At 39.4% G+C, this 25,863-nt stretch overlaps 1 protein-coding gene across 2 annotated transcripts in view; it reads left to right on the forward strand.

The window, feature by feature from the left end:
• Positions 1–25,863, forward strand: part of LOC146544746 (uncharacterized) — a 64,736-nt gene that overhangs the window by 7,765 nt on the left and 31,108 nt on the right. The window lies entirely within an intron of this gene.

A 25,863-nucleotide genomic window follows, 5' to 3' on the forward strand; every position in this document is an offset into this window, starting at 1 on the left:
CATTGGATGGGAGATGACAGATACATCTAAAGCTTTTTCTCTTGTTTTTTGTTCCCTTGGTATTCCAAAAACACTCCTTTAGATCAAATTCAAGCCAAAGCACACAGGTGTGCCTTGGCAACATGCTCATTCTGTACAAATAATTACAAGGACACATACAGTCATAACCTCTTCCCTACTCTGTAGAGGTTAAGTGACAAAACTGCAAACAAGTGAACAGGATAGTGGAGTGTTTTTTTTTAATGTAAGTAGGTTGTTGTGTTTCAGCTTAGACTATTAGAAATGTAGGTAGACCATTTTCTACTAATTTTAATAAAATGGAAGTTTTTTTTCCCCTGCTAAACTAGCTGCTGTAGAGCAATCAATGCTCAACAGCAGTTGGAATTATCAAAAATTCTCTCATCTGAATACAATGAATTTAATAAATATTGACACATTAGAAAATATGTCTCAGTGGTATTTGTTTTCCCTAAGAACCACTATCACCCTCTGCATCATGGCATTGATTTAAGGATTACATGATTTTTGTGGTAACATGGAAACCCTCCCACCAGGAGTGACCTTTCTGTCCACAGTCCTTTCTCACAGCTCTGGAAACAGACCCCACTAATGTCACTGTCAGTGCTGTGGTAATTTAGCTAGGGTAACGGATGCTTCTCTTACACAAGTCAGGATCAGGCCTTTAGAAAACATGTCTTCGTGTTTAAATTGTGGTGCCATGAGCTTTAATGGGTTTCCAAAGAGTTTTCTGATTCCTTTTTTAAATGAAATGTTGGGTAGCATTTAGCTATTTGATATTGCTATTGTAGATGCAATCTTAAAGTATTTCTTGCTTAAAATTCTAAAGTAAATGCCAGATATTTCCCTGAATTTAACATAGTGAGACAAAAGCAAATACACTTTGTATTTCTTCTAGAGAAGAGCACTATTGTTGACGTTGCTTTATGAATCCTTGGGAATTACCATAAGTTCCAGTGGCTTGAGGGTATGATGAAGAACCTGTCCAGACACAAATTCACTTCAGTTGGATGATTTTGCTTACAAAGCTGGGATCCCAAAACATCCATCTGGAAAGTATACTGAAAGATTGAGGAAGCATAAACAGTGTTCCTGTTGATTCTGGGAGAAACTGTCTAAGGAAATTTGGTAGGACTCCAACTCGCGCTTGAAGTTCTTTAACCCCTTTTCTTTAAAACGCTGGATGGTTAACTAGGAAAGAAAAGAATCAGCTGGGGTAACCTAAGAAATTACTTAGATATTTAATCTGGGTTATCCAGTCACACTGCAAACAACAAACTCAGCTGAGGAGATAAGACACTAATAAAATTGGGTAGAATAGCAAAATGAAGAAATTGGCTTTAAATCATTAAGAGTCTAATGTAAAATTATGAAGCACGTGGAGAGTAACCAGATAGACCATATTTGTTCATAAGAGATCTTCTAATGGTGTGTGTCAGTGAGGTGATTAAAAAAAAATAATAATGACCCTCCACTGCAGGGAATCTTCTTGAAGAAGTGCCTGTGGTACCCAAGTAAGGCTGCTTTGGATATCGTGTGTTTCCTGTCCGTACTACATAACCTCGCCTATATGGGGATTTTGGTGCAACAGGATGGTTAATGTTTGTCTTGATAGGACTATGGAAAGAACAGGCTCAGTTGTATGGGAACTGCTGAATCATGGCTTGAACCTCTAATTGATCACCTGAGGTGAGCAATGAGTCAGTCCTTGGAGCACAGATGAAGGCAATTCACCTGTGCTGCTGAAAGGGATGGAGCTTGGCTCCACCTCTCCTAGACCCCATTTAAGAGCTACCAGAGTTTTCCAGTAAGCCTAGGACAAGGGTAAGCTCTCTGTCTATTCTTTTTTGGTGTAATAACCTGCTTGGCCAAAATCTCTTGTATATTTCTTAATCATAACACCTATATATTAATTGATTATACACCAGTGTAGGAGATGTGGGGGGTACAGGGGGCTGCGTCTGTCCCTGACTGCCCTCTGGTTTAAAACATAAAGGATATATTGTCATGGCCACTCTCCAAGCCACGTCTGGGAGTAGGAATAAACCCACTACATGTTTTACTGTGTATTCCTATAGTGATAATTCTTCAGCCTTGGCTGCAATCTTACTTAATTTTTCGATCATTATGTTCTGCCACACTTGCACAACAATTATCCTCTGTAGGATGGACTGACAAACTTTCAACTGACTTTGACAAGATGAGGTTGGACCAGGTTCTGAGCAACCTGATCCAGCTGTGGATGTCTCTGTTCATTGCAGGGGAGCTGGACTGGATGACCTTTAAAGGTCCCTTCCAACTCTAAGGATTCTATGATTCTCTGATATAAGTCTGTAAAAAATGTAGCTTTCAGGTAGAGTTTTTTAACACTGAAGTTGTGAAAAGACACTAAGTCTATTGCTGTGTTTGAGCTGCGCTGACTGTGGAATATGCAGCTGAAGTGCTAAAAAGATATTTTCCCTCTCCACAAAAGACATAATCTGAATAATCTAACAGCGTGATAACGGAAAAGGTGTCACTTTCATATATTCTAATCTCAGAGTAAAAGTCAGAATCGAGCAAGCTGATTATCAATTTTATTTTATTTAAAAAAATTATTTCCATACAAAATAGTTAAGGATACAGTATTGGGGTTTTTATATAGTCTGATTGCCATCCATTTACTGAAATAACTTTTCCAATACAGGAAACAAAAATACTTGTTTCAGTGAAATCAGTGGGAAAATTTCAGGACTGAGCTGGGGCTTAAATCCTTTTTTTGCTTTGAATGTTTTTCATATTGCATTACTGCATTAAGTGAAAGAAGGCTCCTAATGTTTTCCAGTTGAGTGTATATTTATTTATATACATGTGTGCATGTGTCTGTGCAGAAATGGACTCTGAAAGAGTTATGTTTGCTTTTTCAGAGAGCGCCATTAAAGTGTCAGTGTTTGACAGTGTATACCATGGAGTTATCTCAGTCATGCCTGATTTCAGCAACTGGAGGCAGCTGTAGCATTTAAATAGCACTACCTGAGTAATTCCTGGTAAACAAATGCCAGATTTACAGTTTGGCTTCGATGCTATCCTATACTGCATAGTTATCAAATAACAATTTATTTGTGCACTGAGTAAAAAAGCTTCACACGTAGTGATGAAGTTTCTGGTGTCATGACACTGATTTGCCTCCATTCCCATTGATACTGATGAGAACATCACCCATGGCTTCAGAGGAGCAAGGTTCAGCAGAGCTGCCCACCTAGGTCACATCCACATGATTTGCTTGTTTCTACGTATTGCAAAAGGAAAAAAAAATGCCTTGACCTACGCGTAACTTTCTTGCACTTAATTTGCCAGCTGGTGAATGTCACATGTTTAATTCTGGCACTGTAAATAACAGTCTCTTTAATAGTTAACATTTTCACCGACAACTCAGTCACTGAGATTAGACAGCTGATCGCTGCTGCTGTAGAGCTAAGTCCTTAAATATTATCAAACTAATACCCTTGTATGGTCACACTGGCTACAGATTAGTGAAAGCCATAATCCTATTTAATTTAACACAGTCCTAGGGATTTTCCTCTATAAAGAATTTGGTCACATGCAAGCTGCATAATATTTTGCATAGTTCTTAAATATATGGCCTCTCTCTAGGAGAAGGGCTGTCTGCCAGTTTTAATGGGACTTATTAAATCCCATTGTACTCTACACCACGGTCCAGACACAGGTATCTCCTGGAAAAAGCTCTGTGGTTGGTAAGAATTTGCTGTGGCTCTGAGCGGTGCCGCAGCTGATTCTCTCAAGTCCTCTGCTTTGCCCTCCTCCAAGAGGTTATCCCTCAGCGAGGTTAAGATGATGAGGGACTACAATTAATTTTACCCACAGCTCAATGCAGCCAAGTCTCTGTCGTCTAAGAACTCAGACGTATAAAAACTGACTGTGCTTGAGCTGTCATGGATTCTGGGCTCTGTGGTTAAGCAACTCACATCTGTGTCGTAGAAAAGGCCTGATTTTTATATGCCGAGAACAGTTAAGCCCATTTGCCTTCAACGCTATGTGATAACTTTGACGCAGTACCAGATTAGGCTTGTAGAATTTGGGCTATAGCATGTCCATTCTTCTTTTCTTCTTCTTTTTTTTTTTTTTTTCTTTTTCCCCACTGTTGAAATATTGTTTGAACGGCCAAAGGAGACTTGGCTTTCTGTCAAGGTCTCTTTGCTGACACTGCTGCTTATTGTGGCCCAGCTGTAGGCCATGAGGACAGCAGCTCTACTATGTCAGAGGTATGTTGCAGCCCTTGCAGGGCAGTGTGGGCGCAGCTCTGCTGGAGACCCCGGGCAGATGCACAGCAGGCTGGAGAACAGCAGGCTTTCTGATAGCAGTAAGCCACATGGCTGGCTGTGTATTCAGACCACAAAAGTCAAATCCTGACAGCCTAAAATGGTACGATGCTCTATCACCTACTCAGAAACCACATTTCTGAGCACAGCATTATTGGTCCAGCTAGTCTTCCAAGGAAACCAGTTTAAATTTCTTCCTGTTGTGCAACATTTGGAGCATTTTATAAGATTTCAGTGCATATTGAATGACAGCAACGTTTTCATCAAGAGTATGTCTGGGTGATGAGACAGCTCCAGACAGGGAGAAATCTTCCACCTTAATTTTCCCGATCATTTCCAGGAACTATTTTGTATAAAGGTGATCTCAGGCAATACGTGGTCCAGGCCGTTTCCACCTGAGGGCGGCCCCGCTCTTTGCAAGAGTGATGGCAGGCAGCAGATGCTCAGACACCCATAAAGCCACAGAGACTTCTCTGCCTCCTCCAGCACAGTGTTGGAAGTAGAAGCCTTCCCCTCCAGGAATCAAAGAGTGGTTCAAGTTGATTATGTTTCCTCTTGTTATTTTCCGTAACTTAGGCACCACCTGAATGGCTGTTGGCTTAATGCACAGAATAATTATTAGTATTATTACTACTATTACAATTTAATAAAATACTGAACTTTGCAAAAGTGCCTTAGGAGCAAACTAAAGTAAGCTTCATTTTGCTAGGTGCTCTGCAACTTTGGGCAGTTGTTCAAGAACACAGCAAATCCTGCTTCAGGGCTCCCACTACTGGATCAAAAGCACCAAAGCCACATGAGGCAAAATGCTGACACAGTAAGAAATAATTCTGCAAATTCAACTATATATTTTTTTAAATGTTGGTAATTTAGCTTTATATTGATTGGCTTTATGCCAGCTTCAGTATCATCTTCCCCCGCCATCCAGCTTTGCACTGAAACAACTTCAGTCTGTTGTCTCAGCACTGGCACAGTCAGCCAGATCACATGCTCCCAAAGTTTGGTTGTCTGACTTTTCTTGGTCAGATCTTTGCTGCTTGTAGATCTGGTGTTACTCTCCGTAGTAACATGGTCTCAGAAAGTCCAGTGGTTTTCTCCTGAAGCTCTTACTAACTGCAGAAACAAGAAAGCTGTCAGAGAGAAGGTTTGATGGAAAAGTGAGACGCATTCAGAGTGTCAGTCCCTCCTTGGATCTGCTCTTTTTGCTGGTCTTTGCTGGTTCTTACAAAGCCTCCTCCAGTCTTGTGGAGTTGGAGGAGCGTAAAGGGCAGCAGCTGCCTGAAGAATTTGTTCATCACAAAAGGATGAGCTACTCTGTCTTCTAAAACTGACACCTTAGCAGAAATGCAGAACATGATGACATTTAGCTCTCATTACACAGATTTACACATATAGTTAAGAAGTGTCAAATTTATTGCACTTAGTCATGCGTAGCAGAGTTTGGCTTATTTACTGTGTGTTTTCACATGTCATACATCTTCAGTCAGACTGGAGTTTGGACTGGTTCAGTTGTGTGTTGTTTTTTTTTCCACTGATAATTCTTGCATGCAGATTAGAAGAATTGTTATTGCTTTGGCTTATCTAGTGTCACACCATGAAGAAATTATTGGCAGTAACAGTTATTGTTACACTCTCCAGCTCCTTCAATCTGATTATAGAAGTCTGGATTAGCGACATATGTTTTGGCTGCTGTGGCAATATCCAGCATTAGTCTTTTCTTCAGTATTTCATGTGAGAGCTAGAAGGCGGTGAAGCATGTGTATACTGAAATCTGTCATAATGAGTTAGGTTGTTCTGCATAGTTACTGTATCATTTAATATCAGCATTAATAGGAGCTATCATACAGCTTTGCGCACCCCAGTACTGATCTTCTGTTCTGTTCTGGACTTCTCTAAGTTCTTCCATTACCTCCTACCAATGATAGGGGACCAGGTTGCCACACAGCTGCAGCTCTCCTGAAGTCCTGAAAAAGACTCAGATACAGTCTGTATCTCCTGGAAACCGCATTTTTCTTCCTGCTCTTTTTCTACTCTTAACCTGCTGATGTTTGCATAACTTTTAATGAGTTTAAGTCTGCTGACAGTATTTCACACACAGGCACACACAAAAATTCCAATGGTATTTTTACATGACGTTTTTAAGTTTGCACAGTGTGTATAAGTAAAAAATGCTGAGGTGATGCACACTGCACAAGGAAAACGTGACTCCTGAATTGTCCTGGCAAGCAAACTGAGGGATTGGGTTGTGGGGAAAGGGGAGGAAGGAAGAATGGATCTGGCAAACAAATCACTGTATTGCAGTGCTTTACCAGTAAGAAAAGAAAGGAAGAGATCTAACTCAGAAAAACTTCAGTCATTCTAAAAATCTGAGGTAAGTAGATCCAAAAAAGAGAAATCTTTTAAGAAGTAAGTATAAGGCTATTTGCTATGTGTGTTAGTAACCGTACAGAGAACTCTACAGAAGATAATATCTTCTGAACTTGTGAACTAATAATAAGATTTCTAGTCATATTCTTTCATTATTTTTTTTTGAAACTGTATCAGTACATAAATGCTTGTCTTTATTAACAAAAGGATCTGTTTTACTGAAAATGGGAGCAAAGTATTAGTTTGAACTACTGTAGCTGAATACTCCATAATTTTGTTTTTCCTATGTACCAAATTAAGTTATGCAATTTTATCCCTTGGTATATATGTTGTTTATTTTGCATTTTCTAAATACGACTTTTACAATCCAACTTCTATCAGAAATTAAACAAAAACTGCAAAAGGTTGAAACCAAAGGAGATCTGCAAGTTAAGCTCAGAAGAAATTACTCTAATCGTGTTATTTGTCACTGTGAGATATATACATACACATACATAGTGCTTTCCTCAGGATTTACATGGCTTTAGGGAAATTCCTACCCCCAACTCTTTTTGGTTTTCGAGGAACTTGTTTTTTTCTATGGCCCTTTGCCTTCACTAAGCTCCAGGAGAGTAATTCCGCTGGCCTCCTCCCCTGGCCTCCCTGTACCTTCTGGAGTGTAGTCCTGGAGCAAACCTCTTTTATGAGATAAATCAAGCTTAGCTTCAAATGCATATCAGAATGTGCTCTCAATGCACAAAGCACCCACAGTGCCTGGCAGTGGTGGTACCTTTGCAGGACAGGTGACACCCAGCTTCCCACTGGGAGGACAGCAAAGTGTTCCCACTATGAACCCTGCACAAACATCTGGTCCTTGAAGATTTGAAGGAAAAACTTCTTTTACGTAAGAATACAAACTAGAAAACATATTTCTTTACAAGCCCTTGTAAGCAGGTGTCACCTACCATATATATTATGTCCCTTAATTGGGCTAAATTGAAGCCAGATATATATATTTCTCTTTGATGACTCCATCACAATTTGTTTTAACTTCTCTCCCCAGTCCTTTAGCTTCACAATATACATGTGTAGATAAAGGAGCAGTCTCAAACCAACACAGAGTAACAGAAGCCAAACAATTGGCTTTAAAATAAAAATCCAGCTTTGTAACTCTCTCTTCCTGCAGACAATTTCCTTTTCCAGTTAGAAATTTCTCCTCCTAAGACAGTTTCACTGGAAGAAGAGTGAACATGGAGGTAACAGAGTTTAAATATACCAATTCTCTCTGAAAGCTGAGAATTTACCTAAAATTTCCAGGGCATCTCTCAGGTGCATGAAACATGGTGTAAAGCACGTCTAATTTGCCTGCTTGTGTGTCCAAGCAGTAACTAAAGCCATTTGAGCAGTTCCCTGGGCTTGCAGACAGCCTGTGGTGGACAAGATGCTTACTCTGTGAAGTTTGAGCAGTATGCAATTGTTTGATTGCAGGTTAGTATCAAGTAGATGCACTGCTATTTGGGACATGCTTACTGCCCTACATTACCTCTTACTGAATTTGCATTTCCCATCAAAATCAGCCTGCAAGCTTATCTGTGTCAGGCATGTACTGTCAGGTTTAAGAACAAAAAATTGCTGTGAATTCTCCTTTGAAATGCTGGATTTGGTGAAAATACATCAGATATCCTCATCTGCGGCCCTGCATATCCTTGCTTTTGCAATTATTCCCAAAGGCATCATGATTTCTTCATAGGGAGATAAATGGTTATAATGGCCCCTTAAAAGATCAGGAAGACGGGATGAATTGGAAGAAAATGCACTTCCTCACCAATTCCCATCTCCATAGAAACTCCGTGACTCTGCTCTGTCCTTTGCCTACACAGATTAGGCAGCACAGTTTTCCAATAATAGACAGTGAAGTCTGACGCCTGCATTGTCTCACAGAGGGGTATCTTGAAGAACAGAATTTAAGTACAAAAAGAGGACTTTGCCAAATGCTCAGCCTTGCCTCCCCCAACTTCCAAATTCTTCCTGTTGCTTTTCAGGTTCCTAAGAACATTTCTCATGAGAATCATCAGCATTTGCTGCCAGGATACCCACAACTCTGATGATGCTTTTGTTGGCTATTTTTGCTTCAAAGGATACAGTGTTGTTGAAAGACTAATGCACACTACCAGGATCACAATTCATGTTGCTTTTGGGGAAGACAGGGAATCATCAAAAGAAGACTTTGGGAGGCTATTTTAAAGATAAAGCTTTATATTCAAGTTCATTTGAGTAGTTAATGCATGAATGGATGTGGTTTTTCTGCTAAAGAAGATTAAAACGGCATTTTTTTAATTGAGGGAATATACTCGTTGATTATTAGTAGAAAAAAGAGGATATATTAAACTGCAGCAGGTGAACGTCATTCAAAGTTCTCTTGTTAATAAGACTGTGTTGATAGATCTACAGACTTTAAATTACAGAGTGATTATTTCATTGTCTCATCAGACCTGTGGATCAAAGCTGTGAAATTTCACAGCATTACCTCTGAGGTGAATAGAACTACACACAGCATGTTGGTAAAACAGTGCATGGAAAAGAAGATGCTATTCAAGTTGACAGAAGCTTTATAGCTTTGGATCAAATCCACCGTCCTTCGGTTTTAAACTGAAGTGCCATTTTCTCGTTTTTGGGCTTTGGCTAAGTGTATCATATTTCAGTTTTCATCATTTTCATCCACAAAAACGACTTGTTTGTTTCTTCTAGACTTAGTCCATAACACTATACGTGTAAGAACACTAGTCTGTAAGTTGTCAAAACCACGACTCCTTCAAAAAAAAAAGAAAAAGAAAAAGAAAAATTAAAAATACAAAGAAACAAGGGTTGTTTTAAAAACCACAGTTCTGACATGAGGATTTCAAACAATAGTAGTTCCTAATACTTCTTGTTTCAGAGAAACAAGAGATCACCTATTCTGTATGAAAAGTGCCTAATTTCTCACACAAATTGATGTGGCTTCAGCTTTCAGCCTTTATCATACTTTCCTTGGCTGTTAAATGACCCTCAATTTCCTTCTCATAAATGCACTTATGCACTGTAGTCTGATTCTGAATTTTATTTTTAATGGCCTAAACCTGTTGAACTCTAAGTCCTCATAATAGGATATTTTCTACAGGTCTTGAACAATTCAGTGACTGTTTTTAAGAGCACCAATTTTTTCAAATGTATCTATCTAGCTTTTTAATGCATTTATCCCTGCTATAGAGAAAAATGAAGCCATCACCCATTTTTCCTACCTTTGTACGTCCACAGTTTGTATTAACACTTTTGCTGCAGTAGTGGAAACGTGTTCTATTGCTTGCCCACTTTGACCCTAGATCATTTCAGAGTGGTTGCTTTTCAAGATGCCATTTTAAATGCATTTCAAAATGCTGTTCAGCTGCATGCCTTAGGTTTCTAGGTCTGCAATAGCCAAAACTTACATCCATTTTGTCTGAAAAGCTTGGCTTATCAAACAAGAGAGATCATTTTGTACATGCATTCTGTCTTCATTTATATGTGCCAACAGTGGTGTTGCATGTGAATGTTATCTACAATACCTTCTATTTTCAAATTATTAATTGAAATAGTAATTGGATTTAAGCTTCATGCTAATGTAATCAGATACATTCCCTCTCGAGGAAGATTATTTATCACCAAGCGTTTGAGATGTCTGCTTTAGGAACAAGTTACATACTTTAATTTCCTTGCATGTATACATTTAATCCCAATACATCTGCTACTGCTTTTGCAGCCTTTTCCTGGATGCTTCTTGTTCCTCCCTGACATGTGCTCCCTGCCCTGTGCTCTGATTCATTGCTTATGTTATCCTTGTGCTCCCGGCTTTTCCACAAAGTCCATCTCAGCTGCAATTCAACACAGATTCTCTCACTTTTTTTCCCTTGATGATATTTTGAGATACCTTCCCTGACCTATAGTTCAAATTACAATACAGAAATAGTATTGCTGGAATGAAAGATGGAAGTTATCTGAGCACTGATCTCGCACTTCACCTATAAACACTTTCCCCTGTGGAGCCCTGGTATTGGGCAATTTATGCTGTATTGATTCCGAGAAGGAAGAATTACTGTCTGACAGCTATACCGTGTCCTTTATTAGCATACAAAGTAAAGTTGGGATTTAGCTAACTAGGTTTAACTATCTCTTTTTACAGCTGCTAGAAGAAATAGTCCCTTCTGAGGTGCAATTAATATCGGGGCTATGTCGTGTTGTCACACTTAAACACCTGAAATATACCATCCTTGGAGAATCTATGCCTTTGCCTGAATACCATGTGGGCAGACTTGTAATGATTTTTCTGTTGCTGCTCTGACATCATTTCAGCATAATGAAAAATACAGAAAGAGCTGGGATTTCTATAGCACAGTAGAAATGAATTGCTGTATCTGTAGCTGTGTGCTGGATTCTTTTTCTTAGACTTTCTGCAATAGTGAATTAAAGAGATAGATATGCAGAATTACATACTCTAGGCACAAAATAAAGGATCCTGATACACCCCAATTCTGATTCTTGGTACAGACAGTATCCCCAAAGCAGAAGGTTGATTTAGTTGTTTCCAGTAGCAGCTATTGGGCTGTCCACTGTATTTATACATCTGAAATAGTTTCTCTCTGAGCAATCATACAGTATAGGACAATGTGACAAACATTCTTCCTTTCTAACTTTTGAGCAGCTTAAGATAGAATGCACTGCAAGCGTAACATGAATTCTTGCCGTAGTTTGCTGGGCTACCTTCTCTCTCCTCTTAACTACTTTTTTTCATTTAGAAATGGCTCTGGCATGAGCTGTCACAGAATCACAGAATGGCCTGGGTTGGAAGATTTGTCAAGGATCATGAATCTCCAACCCCTCCACCACAAGCCGGGCCACCAAACTCCCCATTTAATACTACACCAGGCTGCCAAGGGCCCCATCCAATCTGCCCTTGAACATCTCCAGGGATGGAGCATCTACAACCTCTCTGGGCAGCCTGTTCCAGCACCTCACCACTCTCATAGTAAAGAACTTCTCCCTGACATCCAATCTAAATCTCCCCTCCCTCAACTTAAAATCATTTTCCCTGTCAGAAAGCAGTGCAGCTTCTTCCTGCCCATGAGGCTGTCTGCACACGTTAATAAGAACTTTGCCACTACTAGAAATCCTTGTTCTCATTCTTTTTTTTTTTCCGATGAGGGTGCTCTGGAGCCTCTAGATGCTATCATTTAGATGTACTCATTCTTTGCAGCACCTCTCTGGATGCTCAGCCATTTCAGTCATGGGTCAGCCATGACACTCCTTGCTCTCAGGGACAAAAATGGGATTCCTCACATCTGCATAGAAATACTAAACTGGATACACAATTTTGAGCCTGTTTTAGAAAGTAGTACTTTATGAATCAGTCTCATTGTAAAATTGGGCGTGTTTTTTTTTTAGCTTTTCTGTGCAGTTTCTCTCTTCATTCCCTGCTTTGCTCTATAGAATAATACTGAGACTTTTTTTTTAAGAAGCACTCACGGTAATCTGGGGTCTTTTATCCCTACCATGCACTTACATAGATATAAGGTAAGGTTATACTTTAGATCAGTTTTTCTTAAATGGTGGAGGATGGATCCTACTCACAGAGCTGGAATGTGCTCCTTCATGGGGAAGGAGGGAAGATGGGAGGGCTTGGAAAGAAAGCACATGGCCAAATAATCAGTGTCTTCTATTTAGGCTTGTGAGCATAAGATCCTGGAGTGACTGTAAACAGTTGGGTCAGTTTTGACAGTTTATCTGACCAGGAAGCAAATAACAGGGCATAGTGGTCTGCAAAGGCAGCAGCTGACTTGGAAAGTGAGGGGGAACCCTCCTAAATTGTTGTAAAACTGAAAATCTCTCAGTGGTCATAACCTGAAGCTGTTAGCTTTATGTTTTTTGTTTGTTTAATGTTTAATGTTTGTTTAATATTTTGTTTAATTTTTGTTTGTTTAATTGATATTCTTTTAATTCTGATTTTCTTTCATTGCCTAACAGCAAATAAATGATCATCTTTCTTTCCTAGGACCTCTTTCCTTTTTCAAAAGGAGCAGGCCATAGTAGTGACATTGCTACTGTTTTTTTCAATCAACCAGATTGTTGATGGAAAGTTTTGAATCCAGACTGAGGACACTTGTGTAACAGCTGCTATAGGATGAGCTAGGACAGAGGGAAGAGAATCATAGAATTTCAGACAGTTACAGAATCACAGAATCATAGAATTGTTTTAGTTGAAAGGGATCCTTAGAGGTCATCTAGTCCAACTCCCCTGCAGTGATTAGGGACACCTACAGCTCAGGCTGCTCAGAGCCCTGCCCAGCCTGACCCCTGACTTTGAATGTCTCCAAGGTAAGGACATCCACCACCTCTCTAGGCATACTGTTCCAGCATTTCACCACCCTCATTGTCAAAGACTTCTTCCTTATATCCAGACTAAATCTCCCCTCTTTTAGTTTGAAACCCTTCCCCCTAATCCTATCACCACAGACTCTGCTAAAGAGTCTCTCCCCTTCTTTCTTACAGACCCTCTATAGGAAGTGGTTGTACTCTTGTCTGGGTCAGAATACAGTCAAATGCCTTGTATGATTCTAAGTTGGATTTAGGGTAGGAATTAGGAACTTCGACTAGCAATCAGGATTACATCATTGCCACTCAAAATATCCCAGGTGGAAAGGATTTTATTGTGAACTGCAGCACACTTCTTTTTTCAGCAACTTGTTCTTTTCATCCACTTTATTCATGATAGTTCAGACTGTCTTGCTTTCTAATTTAGGATGTCTTCAAATGGTTTTTAGCCTCTAGAGAAAGATCAAACATCAGCCATATATTGGTGTTTCCTCAGCTGATTCTTATCTCTGCCCTTTCTTCATACTGCTATTCCCGCAATCTTCAGGCCAGCTTTTTAATTTGTTCATACAGCAAGCGGTTACCCAAAGAGTTTCTCTGGGGGAACATCATCTACCACAGCTCAGCTACTTTGCTAAGGAAGCTTTTCTTAGTACACTTTGAAGATATTTAGAAAGAAGAAAGGTTTGCTTTGAAATTGCATTTTCCACAAGTTTGTCAGTTTCTGTCAATTCCTACTTTGGAGAAAGTAGTCACTAAGAGCTCATAGATATGTCTGTAATTATTTTTCCCATAAAACATTTAGCACTGAGACAGTTATGTCTGCTGAAATATTTATCTTGAATATGGTTGCAATGTGCAACTTCAGATTTGTTCTGAATACTTTTCAAAAACAGTTCCTATTTCTCTGTGGATAATTGAAATGAAAATTCTACTGTTGACTGGTCAGGCATCGATATAATTTGTTAACAATTTTCTTAAGGAATACATTGGTGGTATTGATTTACAGCTGAGCAGAGGAAAAGCTTCATTTATCCATTTGGATATGAGCACCAAAAAGATGACTGTTAAGGTACCAAAGGTTGGCTCAGCATAGCCTCTTCATGACAAGGTTTCTTGTGTGTTATTTCTCCCAGAAAGCCAAACTAAATGCAATATGCCCAATTTCCCTTGTGTTTTCTTTCACCATGACAACTAGCTAAATGTGACCTTGACTTGTAAAACTGTGTGTTGCCATCTACAGTAAAAGAGAGCTAAAGATGACAAATTCCTTAACTATTTTTCTCCCAAAGGAGAAGCAGGAGAATTAAGTGATTTCCCTTTGGACAATGTGGTAAGAAAATTCTATTTAATTAAAAATAAAACAGAAAGAAAAGAGGTACATTTGTGTTTCAGGAATGAAAGTGTGATGTACAGCATATTTTACAAGGGTAGTTATTCGGATTGCTCAAACATTTTCCAAAGACTTTCCAAGGATACTGTTTTCATCCAAAAAATAGGTTTTTAGCATTTTTTTGTATGTGCCTGTGCTCTCTACAAAATTCTCTCGACCCCTGTGTTTTGTTAAGGTTCTCAACTATTAACTTGAATCCATTTTCCAAATCAGATTCAATGGAATTGCCATTCAAGTCTCTTGTGTGCCATACAAGCCAGGTTTTCAACCAGATGCCACCTACTGTGAGCAATCATAGGAATCCCCAAGATTCAAATTGACTGGGAACTGGGGTGAAAGGAAAGAAAAAAAACATTGGGTTTTGGTCTGAAGGTAACCCGAAAAATGCCAGGTTTTGAACATTATTATTTTTTTAAAGCTTTTTATTGTGGAAGGCTTTCAATAAAATGAATATCAATTAAGGTAAATATTAAGGAAGGCGAAGGCTAGTAATGTTCCTTTTTTGTTGTGATTTTAACAGAGAGCTTTCCAGGTCTTTCTTCCAGAACTGGAAAGCTAGAATCAACTTTCTAATCTGCCAGAGGTTTTTAACACAGATATCTTATTTTCTAGAGCTGTGTCCTAACTATCAGACTTTAAAGGCGTGTTGTTCTTTCACTGAAATTTTACTACCTTGCTGCAATAATTGTGCTTCACATCAAGGGCATTTTGAAGTAAGTGTCCCTCAGTTACCCCTGTGTAATGAGCCCATCCTGCATAATTCAAGAGAACATACACTTCTGACACAAGGTAAGAGTGACTCATGCTAGTCCTGTGTCAGAAAAATACTCTCTTATTCTGTTGCGCAAATCGGGCCAATTTTTAAGCCTTTTGAAATTGTAGTTTGAACACTCTGAGTTGAAACTTTGTAAGCTTTTGGCAGCTCTGTTCCCAAAGAATATTTTTACGTGTGAGTTGGATGTGTCCTGTTGCTGAAATAGCCTGTTTTAGGCTGCTCAGGCTATCAAGTCTGTTTAAGCTATGCATGGATTTTCTGCCCAGTCCTGCCAACATGGAAAAAGAAGGTGTTGTATTTGAGTGCAAGAGAAACAAAGTTTGCACATTTGAGTTGCAACAGAAAAAGTACAAAGAAATGTTTACAGGAATGAAACAAAGAGATCAGTTGGAAAAGAATACTTGGAGAGGAGGAGACTCAGAGGAGACCTTATCACTCTCTACAACCACCTGAAAGGAGCTTGTAGAGAGATGGGGGTCGGCCTCTTCTCACAGGTAACTAGTGATGAGCGGTAATGGCTTTAAGTTGTGCCAGGAGAGGTTCAGGTTCAATATTAGGAAAAAAATTTTCTCAGAAAGAGTGGTGAGGCATTGGAACAGGCTGCCCAGGGAGGTGGTGGAGACACTGTCCTGAGTAGTTCAAGAAACAGTGGATGTGGCACTGAGGGATGTGGTTACTGGACATGGTGATGGGTTGCTGGTAATGGGTTGATCTTGATGTTAATCTTTTCCAACCTTAATGACTATGATTCTAAGAGGAAAGCGATTTGAGTTTAAGGTAACTGGGCCTGATTGGGATTCAGGGTGGAGGAGATGGAAGGGAATAGACAGAAGTCTTTGTGTGCCTCAGCAGATCTTTCTCTAGAGAAAAGATCACAGTCCACCTAAGTCTCACTTGTCTGCAGGCAGAGAAGACTTCTTACACCCCCTTGCACAACTGCCCATGTGCCACCTAGTGCAAATCCCATAGCAACAGGCAATTTCCCATGCTCACAAATAACAGAAATAATTGTGATGGCACTAAGCTTTCCAGCTCCAGGGATGTTCAGCACAGGATTTGAAATCAGAACAGGAGAGCCTTCTCTTTTCGATCAAAAGAGTTTTGTGAGTAAATTCCCGCTGTGTTTTCCCTTTTAGATAGCAAGTTGGAAGAATATAATATTGCTAAGCTAAGAAAAGAAATACAAAATATGCCAGGTAGTTTGCCTACACAGCTTCCTTTTCCTATGCACAATATCCTGCCACCTTGCCTATATCGCCCCATACTCCTCAGATTCAATGGGCTCATAGGAGTGTTCAGGTCACAGTGTCTGATGTTGGCCACCACATTGAGGCATTCAGAATTGTTCTTTAGAGGCACTTATTTCTCTATATTGACTGTGCAGAAGTTTGGTTCCCAGATTTATGGTAGATGCAGATGATGCTGACTCCTGTTATCCTGCAGGATATCATCCTTCCTGCACAGAAAGCTAAACCTTTCTGAGAAATAAGCAAAGGCACTGTTGTCTGTTGGGCTCCTTTGTTTGCTAAGGGGAAATCTGGCAGGATAGCAAGAAAGGGAAAAGGCACCTTGTGGTTAAATTTTGGGTTGCTCTGTGATTTTTGGCCATTCTGTGAAGCCAAATTTTTTCAGATGGTTACTCATTTTTTGAATGCCTTTCTGGAGGGATGTGGGCAGTTTTGTAGAAAAAAAAAAAAACCCTCACTCTTGGAATGAAGTAAACAAAGTTACTTCTTAATGTGAAATATTTTTTTTAAAATATCAGGTCCTAGTTGCTTAAACTGCATGTTTCAAATACTTCTGGCCTTTTGACCTCCAGTTCCCTCTCTATGAAATGAGAGTAACACTTGCCTCTTGCAATGTGTCCCTGTCCTCAGAAACATGAAAAATGAATTCATTTTGTTTGCAAAGCCTTTTACATGCAATGCTGTGAGTAGAACCATGAAAAAGTTTGTGAGGAATTTAATAACTCTGTCTTCAGAGCAGGATATGAATTGTATATAGTAAATAAGGCCTGCAGGCACTAATATTACATAGCTGCTCATTATTTGAACTCTGCCTGTCCTTTGCGTTGAATGAGAGAGGAATGGAGAAAAAAAATAGTATGCATATTCACACGGAAGCTGATTTTGCTACGGATATTAGCTTTTACTTACACTCTTTCACTTTTGATACTTCTCAGCTTCTATAAGCTTGCCTTGCCAGCTTTCATGGACTTTTAAGATATATTTAACATGCAATTAAAAAAGCGTTCTTCAAATCAGCAGGAGGTTTGCTTTGCATGTAGCTCACAAATTGCTTCTGGCTACATCTATGTTTTCATTCAGCTCAGATTCTAGGCAGCTGAAAAGAGTCCATAAATATGTCTGTTCCTCCGAGAGGGCCTTTTCACTGCTCCCCCATCTTGATGTCAGGGAATCTCAGCTGCTGTCAGTAAGAAAACCTGTGCTGATAAGAAAACTTTATTGTATCTTTTGGCAGTGAAAATAGAGGCAATTCCTAATAGAACTGACTGCTTAAATTAACATAAGATAGATTTTGAAGAACATTTTTTTTGTTCCTCACTATCTTTTATTTTGGCATTTTAAATTATTTTCTTCACTCTGAAGTTTAATTTAACGGCTTCTGATTGGACTCTCCTCTTGCCTATGGGTTATAGTGACCATCTTGGATCTGTTTGTCCTAATGTGATACAGTGCACAGTGCATAGATTTATAGAATGGTTTGGGTCAGAAGGGACCTTTAAGATCATGTAGTTCCAACCCCCTGCTATAGGCAGGGACACCTCCCTCTAGACAAGGTTGCTCAGAGCCCAATCCAACCTGGCCTCAAATGCCTTCAGGAAAGTGACATTCACAACTTCCTTTCACATGAAATAGAGTATCTCTGGCTTTTAAAATATAGCAAAGAAATAAAAGCAATACACAGAATTATCTTTTCCAAACCATAACTATAGTGAGGTGAGATGTTATTTCATATTATTTCCTACATTCTTTCTGTTTAAACAGAAATGTTTGCTTTTTCTGTATAGCCATAAAATAGATGATACTGTGAAATGAGCTTGAGTACGATTTGCTTTCATTTCTATGGATATTTTTCATCTTTTTTTAAGTATGAGTAAAATCTTTTTTGTTCATGAAGAAGCACGGAGAAGCTCTCTGCAGAAATTTCAGTAGTTAATATGATGAGGTGAATTCCCTGCCTGCCAGAAGAATGGCTGGAGGAGAGCTGTGCCTAGGCTAGTGAGAACCACAGAAAAGTCAGGTTTTACCTGTTTACATTTGAAAAGACAGCCTCCAGTACTCTAGTTCTTACTTGGAGTATTCAGCATGGTTTTCCTGAAACAGTGCTATCATGTAATGCATCATCAAATGTGCACCTCTCAACTGAAAGTGGAGCAATCTCTGTTAAAATCTAAACCCCTACCTAATATATGCCAAGACCAGTAAAGTCAAAGAATATCTTCCTCCTGAAATCCCCTTTTCCCAGTTAGCCATTTCAGACATCTTCAGAAATAGCCATCTGTAGTGCAGATGCTGCAAGTTAAAGATCAAGTGGCAGACTTAATGCTGAATTTCACTTTTATGTTTAGACTTGTATGACCAGTTCTCGTTCTGTAGTGGATTTTTATGATTTTATTTTCCTCTTAAAAATATATGAGATAAATGCTCACAGACCCTTAAACATAGCAGTGTGCACTATTGTAATTAATGCCCTGGAAAAAGGAAAAAGCTTTTTATTTTATTTTATTTTCAGTGTACAAGCCCTCTGGATTTTGCAGATTGATTCAATTGCAAAGTTAGATTCCCACTGTGATTGCAGTTGTCAAATTGGAGAGTCTTTCTGCCTGTCCTGCCAGCCTAGGAACAATGGCTGCTAATTAAAACCCTGCTTTAAAAGGTTCCCCTTCACTTTAGTGTTTGGGGCTTTCAGGGCCAGACAGGGAAGGATGCCTTGTTCTGTTGATGCATATGCAAGCACTCAGTCAGCTGGGCTCTGGCTGTGGGTTGAGAAAACACTACAAAAGCCTGGTGCTTATGGGAAAGGGCTGGATTTCAACCTGATGAGGTTAGTTAACAGACTGAACTGAAGGGGACCCAGCTGTGTTTTCTGCCAAAATTTGAGGCACGTTTTAAAACAGCGCTTGCATTTTCATCGTTTGCTTCTATGGAAATGTTAAGGTCTCTGTCTTCACTTTCTATCTCTATCACTTTCTATCAAAGTGAGCAGTTTTCTTCAAGTGCAAGGATAAGAAGAAATATCACTGCCTTTTGTTTCCTTTTTACCAATAAGATCAGTACTTTAAGCAACTGGTTTTGCTGATCATCTGAGATGTCAGTGTCCAAATGCATATATATGGAATAAAAATACTTTTCTACTTCAGGGTTTTGTTTCTTGAGCCATTATCTTTTTTTTTCTTTTTTCTTTTTCTTTTTTTTAATGAAAAATATAATATTAGACATTTCTGTCACTCAATTCTAAGGCTAAGTTGTAAGAGGCATGCAGACTTCTGCTGTTTCCAAAAAGGAATAATGGGAAACAAACTGTACCTTGCAGCTTTATTTGTAAAAGTATATGAAATTGTTCAGTACCAGATTATCATAGCGGCAAATAAAGAATTGGCTTCATTATGTCAGGCAATTTCAGCATGCCTGGCTTTGCAGCAAGAGCAAAAAACAGAAGACACAGCATTGCAAATAAACTCATCAATAAGCCACACGGGTTTTTGTTTGATGTCATTTGTAACTGACAACTTGATCAATCTTACATTGAATAGTCCCTTAGAAATACAAGAGTAATAGGAGCAGAATCTGTCTCATGTCTTTCGCTGAATAGCAGTTCATTTGGTGGCATTCACAGACCTGTTCTAGTCCTCATCAGCTGTTTTTCTTGTATAAAACCATCTCACCCATTGAGGTAGCAGAAAATATATCATGGGACAAATCTTGTGTCATTGACAGTGAATGGTCAAAATGAACAATTCACAGATAAGCTCATAGTTTGACAGGTATTATTCTAAACTTTTTTTGTTCATCTCTGTGAAAAATGAATGCTCGTGCAGAAATCAACAGTGCCTTGCAAATAACTCATCCACCAAAACAGCTATTAATCTATCTTGTATTCCTGTCTCCAAAATTGTCTAAGGAATTAACTTTATAGATGTTTTAATTAAAGGACTGATATTTCTTATTTTTATCTTTACAGACATATGCTTTAATAATTAATAATGCTTAATAGAGCTACTTGCATGCTGAAGACTGCTTAGAAGACCAAAGATGTATAGGATCAGGGCATATGGCCTTTGTTGTTAGCCACATGCACAGAGGAATAAAGGCAGCTAAGCCCAACCTCTTCTTACTCAGTCACTCAGTAGCTGTTCACACTGTGATTCCTGCTGTGGAGAGCAGACAACTGCTTTTCTTCTTCTTCTCTTTCTTTTCTTTTGTTTTTCTCTCTCTTTTTTTTTTTTTTCCCCAAGTTTTTTTAGTTCTCCATACAAGTGGGGAGAGGAATGAGAATGATTAGGAGAAACCTGGCTCTGCCCCTTGTATTTTCCTTCCCCTTTTATCAGGTTTGCAGGCAGAAAGAGAAAGCTCCCAGAGCAAAGGAGAAAGGACTTGATGCAGTGTGTCTCCCCAAGTCACCCTTCCCACGGGCACATGAACACAGAACCATAGTGATTCTGTCAAACCAGCAGCCCCAAACTCAGACTTGTGTTTGTTCACTGCAGGAACATAGCTGTGTTTGTGCAACTCTCTGCAAGAGTACTTAGCTTTGAAGGAGCATGACAGTCATAAAACAGTCACCCCCAAAATCTGAGTCCATACCTGCACTTACGCTGTGTCTTGCCAGGAAAAAGGGATAGGAACTGCTCAAGGAGCCTCTCTTGTATAGTAAACACTTGGCATGGTGCTAAAGACCAGTTCTGCAGAGGTCATTGGACATGGAGACAGAGCTCAGCACCTCCACCTTGTTCAATGCAGGTTTCTCAAGGAGACTGATTTGTTAAACAGTAGGAATTGAAATAATTAGATTACAAAATCTATTGCCAGGCCTCTGTTAAACAAATGAGTGAACTGCATTTTGCCTGGTCACAGGAGGAAGGGGTGATTTCTCAGGTGCTGTGGTTATGGGCATGAATCCAGAAAAAAAGATTAGCAAAATCCTGGTAGCAGATAACTCCTGAAAGGTGCTCTAACAGAGGACTTTTCACTCTTCTGTTAGCATCACTACTCTTACCTCTCTCCTTTGACATCTATGCTTCATGAACAAGCTAATGTCTCCTGATCAGCAGCATACAAGCTTGCTGTAAAGGAACTGTACCTCTCAGTCTTCTGGTCTTGGTGTCTCAACTCCTCATGTTCACATCTGCTGCTACCACTGCCACCTCAGGAAAAAGCAACACCAGCTCAGGGCTTCAATTTCCATCAGATGAATAGCTACAAATGATTTAATTTGCCTCGGCCCATCTATCTCCATTTTCCTAAAGGATCATACCATCTGTTCTTCAAATTGAAACTATCTAGCCAGGAGGTAAGAAGATTTTCTCTGGAACGTGCTACTGATTGCTCCTGGGATGGTTTCAAAGACTCATGGATTCCTGCGAGACTTCAATAAACCCTGTCCCACGGTAGAAATGTAAAACTGGATCCTGCATTTCATCTGTGCTGTGATCTTTATGATAATACTGTGCGAGAAAGGCAAGAGAAGGAATTTCAGTGTTTTCAGTTATTTTGTACACAACAGTTGGCCTATCTTACCTGGTAGGTCCCAACAGCCAGCATTGTAACTTTGTGTGCTTGAAGGCTGATCTGTTACTTATGCTTCTTCACTTTCTGTCTTACATGAATAGGTCTGGTGTAAACCTAAGCAATTTGCTTCTGCAACAGATTTTCAATTGCAGTGAAATGGGGAATGGGGAGCAGAGGGGGAAAACATCTGATTTTAGGGATAGTGTGCACATGCAGAGATTTCACGATCCGTCAACAGGTGACTAAGCTGATGACCCAGGAAGTTGCTACCAGACAGCTGTAGTGCATCTGTTTGGTGAAGGATGATGAACAAACTGTTAGCTTTCTGTTAATTCTGATCTGAAGAGGATGCCTGAACTTTACTGGATGATTGGCAGGTTTTTTTATGAAGATGCTACAAGCGAGCTTTGAAATACTGAATTCTTATCTTTTTATCGTGTTTTCCAACAAATGGCAGTGTGTCTCTGATAAGTAAATCTCTCTTTGCTGAACGACAGTAGATTCAAAGTTAGTTACTGAATTCTTTTGTAACACCTAATTCATACAGCTGCTGAATCTTGAATGAAGTACATGGTTCCCCAATTTACATAATTAAATTGAAATGAGTTTCTTCTTATCCTCTCTTCTATATTAGTGGTAGCTAATATCACCTGTGGGAGTGCAGGGAGCTCACGTCCACTCTCATACAGGAGAACTTGTGTTGTGCAGAAGCTAGTAAGGAGTCCTGCACGATCTTTCTGTTCTTACACCTGATTCTGTGAATCCATGTGAGTTCTTAGGCTGTGGGATGGCAGGAAGGTCTGGAATGTATGGAGTAAGACAGCACTGAAATGTTTCCTAGCTTGTCTCTAACAGCGAACACTTTTCTGTTTGCTGATGTGTATGCCTTTTCCAATACCCACCTAAACTAAAAGCTTGTGATTAGCGTCAGGCATATTTTAACCCAGATTTGTCTAATTCAAACAGGTTGCTAGAAAATCTTTTAACCCAGCCTTTGTCCTCTAATGAGTGCAGCAAGAGCTAAATACTGTATGAGTTTGAGGCTGGCTTGGAAAAGTTCTCTGCTTAATCAAAGGTAACCTCCTCAGCCTTATGCTGGTAAGGATACTCTACTAGACAGGCACTCTTCCTCTGGAGCTTCCATCCTCTCTGCTTTCAGAAAAGGATCAGAAAAAAAAATTGTTAAGGGTCTATATACCATTGTTGGGTTTTTTGTTTGTTTGTTTGTTCCTGTTTTTTTTTTTTTAATTTTACTCTCTGTAATTAATCTTCATCTGTTGCCATGAAAGTCTTCATAGCTCTCGTTGTTTTTGTGGGTGATGGGTTTTAGTGTGCGTTTAATCTTCTGATGGTCTTTGAAAGCCTGTGCTTGGCCATTTTAATTCTACAATTTGCTACAGCTGCACAGAAATGAAGAGCTTTAGCACTGGAGCAAAACATGACAGTGTTTTGTGGTTTTAGAAGTGTTTCTCAAAGTATATGTAGATGAAACTTCCAGCAAAGAGTGATGGTATGTGGGCAGATGTTGATCAAATAGGTGAATAATTGTAATAAATTTACACTTACCACATCAATTATAAGCATCTCTTCGGTATGTTGTAAAGGAACATATTCAGAAACTGTGCCACTTAATTTAAATGTGATTTGAATACAGAGCTAAGTAGATTCTACTGGTGTTAGAAACAAAGTGAAGGTGATATGCGCACCAAAAAAAAAAAAAAAGTAGTGAAATTGTACAGCTTGCTCACAGTGAAGATCTCCCATATCCATACCTTATGCAAAATGCTAGTTTCCTCCTTTGGCAAGCCTTATAAGATATAATAGGGAGTGCTTTGAAAATTCAAGTGCATCTGTATGTCACAATGAGACAAATGCCTATGCTGAAACTGTCTGTAGACCTTCAAAATGGGGAAGTCTGTTCAAAAGTGACTTTAGCATACGTTTTTACTAAAATATCAGAAACTGCTCACTAAAAGTGGTAGCAAGTCTGAGAAAAATCAAACAAAATCACAAAAAATGCTGCCTTCTGTTCCCTGTTAGTGCTGAGGGCCTTAGCAGTGTGCACACAGTATATAAATAAACCACTGTGATCAACACCTGAGAGCTTATAAACGTCTGAAAAGTATGGTGACAATTTGCAGAACTTCTGCATTGCTCCCTCATGCCCACTTACAAGCTATTGGATAATCTGGAACCTGTTAGGTGGTACCATATACCATTGTTTGCTGGTCCCCTCCAGTCTCACACAGTGCAATAATAAACACTGCAGGGATTGCCTCAGTTTATAGAGGCGAGTGGCAGAGCCTTGCAGCTCTCCTTGGCTTTTTGCAATGCAAGAGCGCCTGATAAAATGAGTTGCAACTGGCCTGCCTTGGCCACCTGGTAAAGCCATGCCTGCTTCTAGCTACTGGTCTTACATCATAGCAGTTCACTGTTTTGACCCACGTTTACAGTATCTTTAATCCCATGTGACTGTTTGCCTTACTGTATTTTATCGCTTGGGATATGATTGCTGCAGGAAACTAGCTCTAGAAAACTCACACATTGCACTCAGTTCAACTATAATACTATGGATTCAAGTATATTTGGCAGCCAAATTCCCCTGAAGCTGTTTGCAGTGAGCAGATGGAAATTCCATAGAGGTCTCTCAACTTTGTTCAGAACTGACCTGAATGATTGTTACCCATCAGGTGTGACTGATCATTAAAGGCCTATAAGTGTTTCCAAGCTGTTCCCTGTTTTATTGCAAGTTTGGAAGCCAAAAAAAAAAAAAAGTGCAAGTTGTCCATTGATGAAAAAGGAACAGTAAAAAGAACATACAGGATACTGTTCATCCTTCTCTAACTCTCTCCTTGCTTCTTTTCTGCTCTTTTCCCCTTCTTCACCATTTCCCATCCATATTCCCTTTGCATATCCCTCCCATCAGTAATTCCTACGCAGTCTGAACTGCTTCTGAGTCCTGTATTTCAATTCTGGTGTCCAGTAGATGTGAGTGTCATTGATTTATGATGAATATTGTCCCCATGGCACACCAGATTGTTTCAGCACACGTGTAATGCCAAATCAGCATACAGGCACACTACTTTGTGACTGCTATGTTACTCATTTACACTTGGAGAAATGAATGGGAAATGAATACCCTTATTTCTGTCAGTATTGAGCCTGGGCCGTTACATAAATTTGTTTTTGTGTAAAGCTGGATGGCTCGGAGGACTGGCAGCAGATACAGCACCTATATATCCCTTGTAAATTATCAGTCAAATTTTAATCAAGTAATTTAACCAAACCAACCAAAACTTACTTCTGTGCAATGCTCTTGTTAAAATGAAGCTGGTCTCTCACTACACATCTCAACATGGCAGTTGACTCTAATTAGCACCCTTACTGGCTACCAAGGCATCAGAGCCAAGGATTTAAGCATACAGGGAGACTCAACTCATTGTCCTGGCCTCAGGTCAAGGCAGGTTGTTGAATAAGCAAATCCTACTTTTGCCACAGCTGTAGCTGCCTTCTATTTTGTGGGATTGAAAGCCTAGCATCCTCATCAAGCATGTTATTTTCATTAAAAAATCATTTAACTCTGGTCTTATTGTATAGTATAAGTATTCTCTCTCATTTTTGAAGAAGTTTTAGAGAGTTAATAGAGCTTTGGTCTGAGTCAGGATTACAGGATTTTGAACTCTCTGGGATCTTTGTCCTAGATTTCAGTATTGGCAGGTGGAACTCTCTGTAGCCAGCTGACATTTTAGTGGCTACTTTGTGAGTCAAATATCTTGTTTTATGTTTTCCTTTTTGGTTTGGATGAGTTTATATGGGTTTCTGAAGTATTTGGGAAACTTGTATGAGCTTCATGGTGCCACTGCACCTTCCTTGAGCCAA

The sequence above is a fragment of the Meleagris gallopavo genome, chromosome 3, assembly GCF_905368555.1.
Source record: "Meleagris gallopavo chromosome 3, MGAL_WU_HG_1.1, whole genome shotgun sequence".
NCBI lineage: Eukaryota > Metazoa > Chordata > Aves > Galliformes > Phasianidae > Meleagris > Meleagris gallopavo.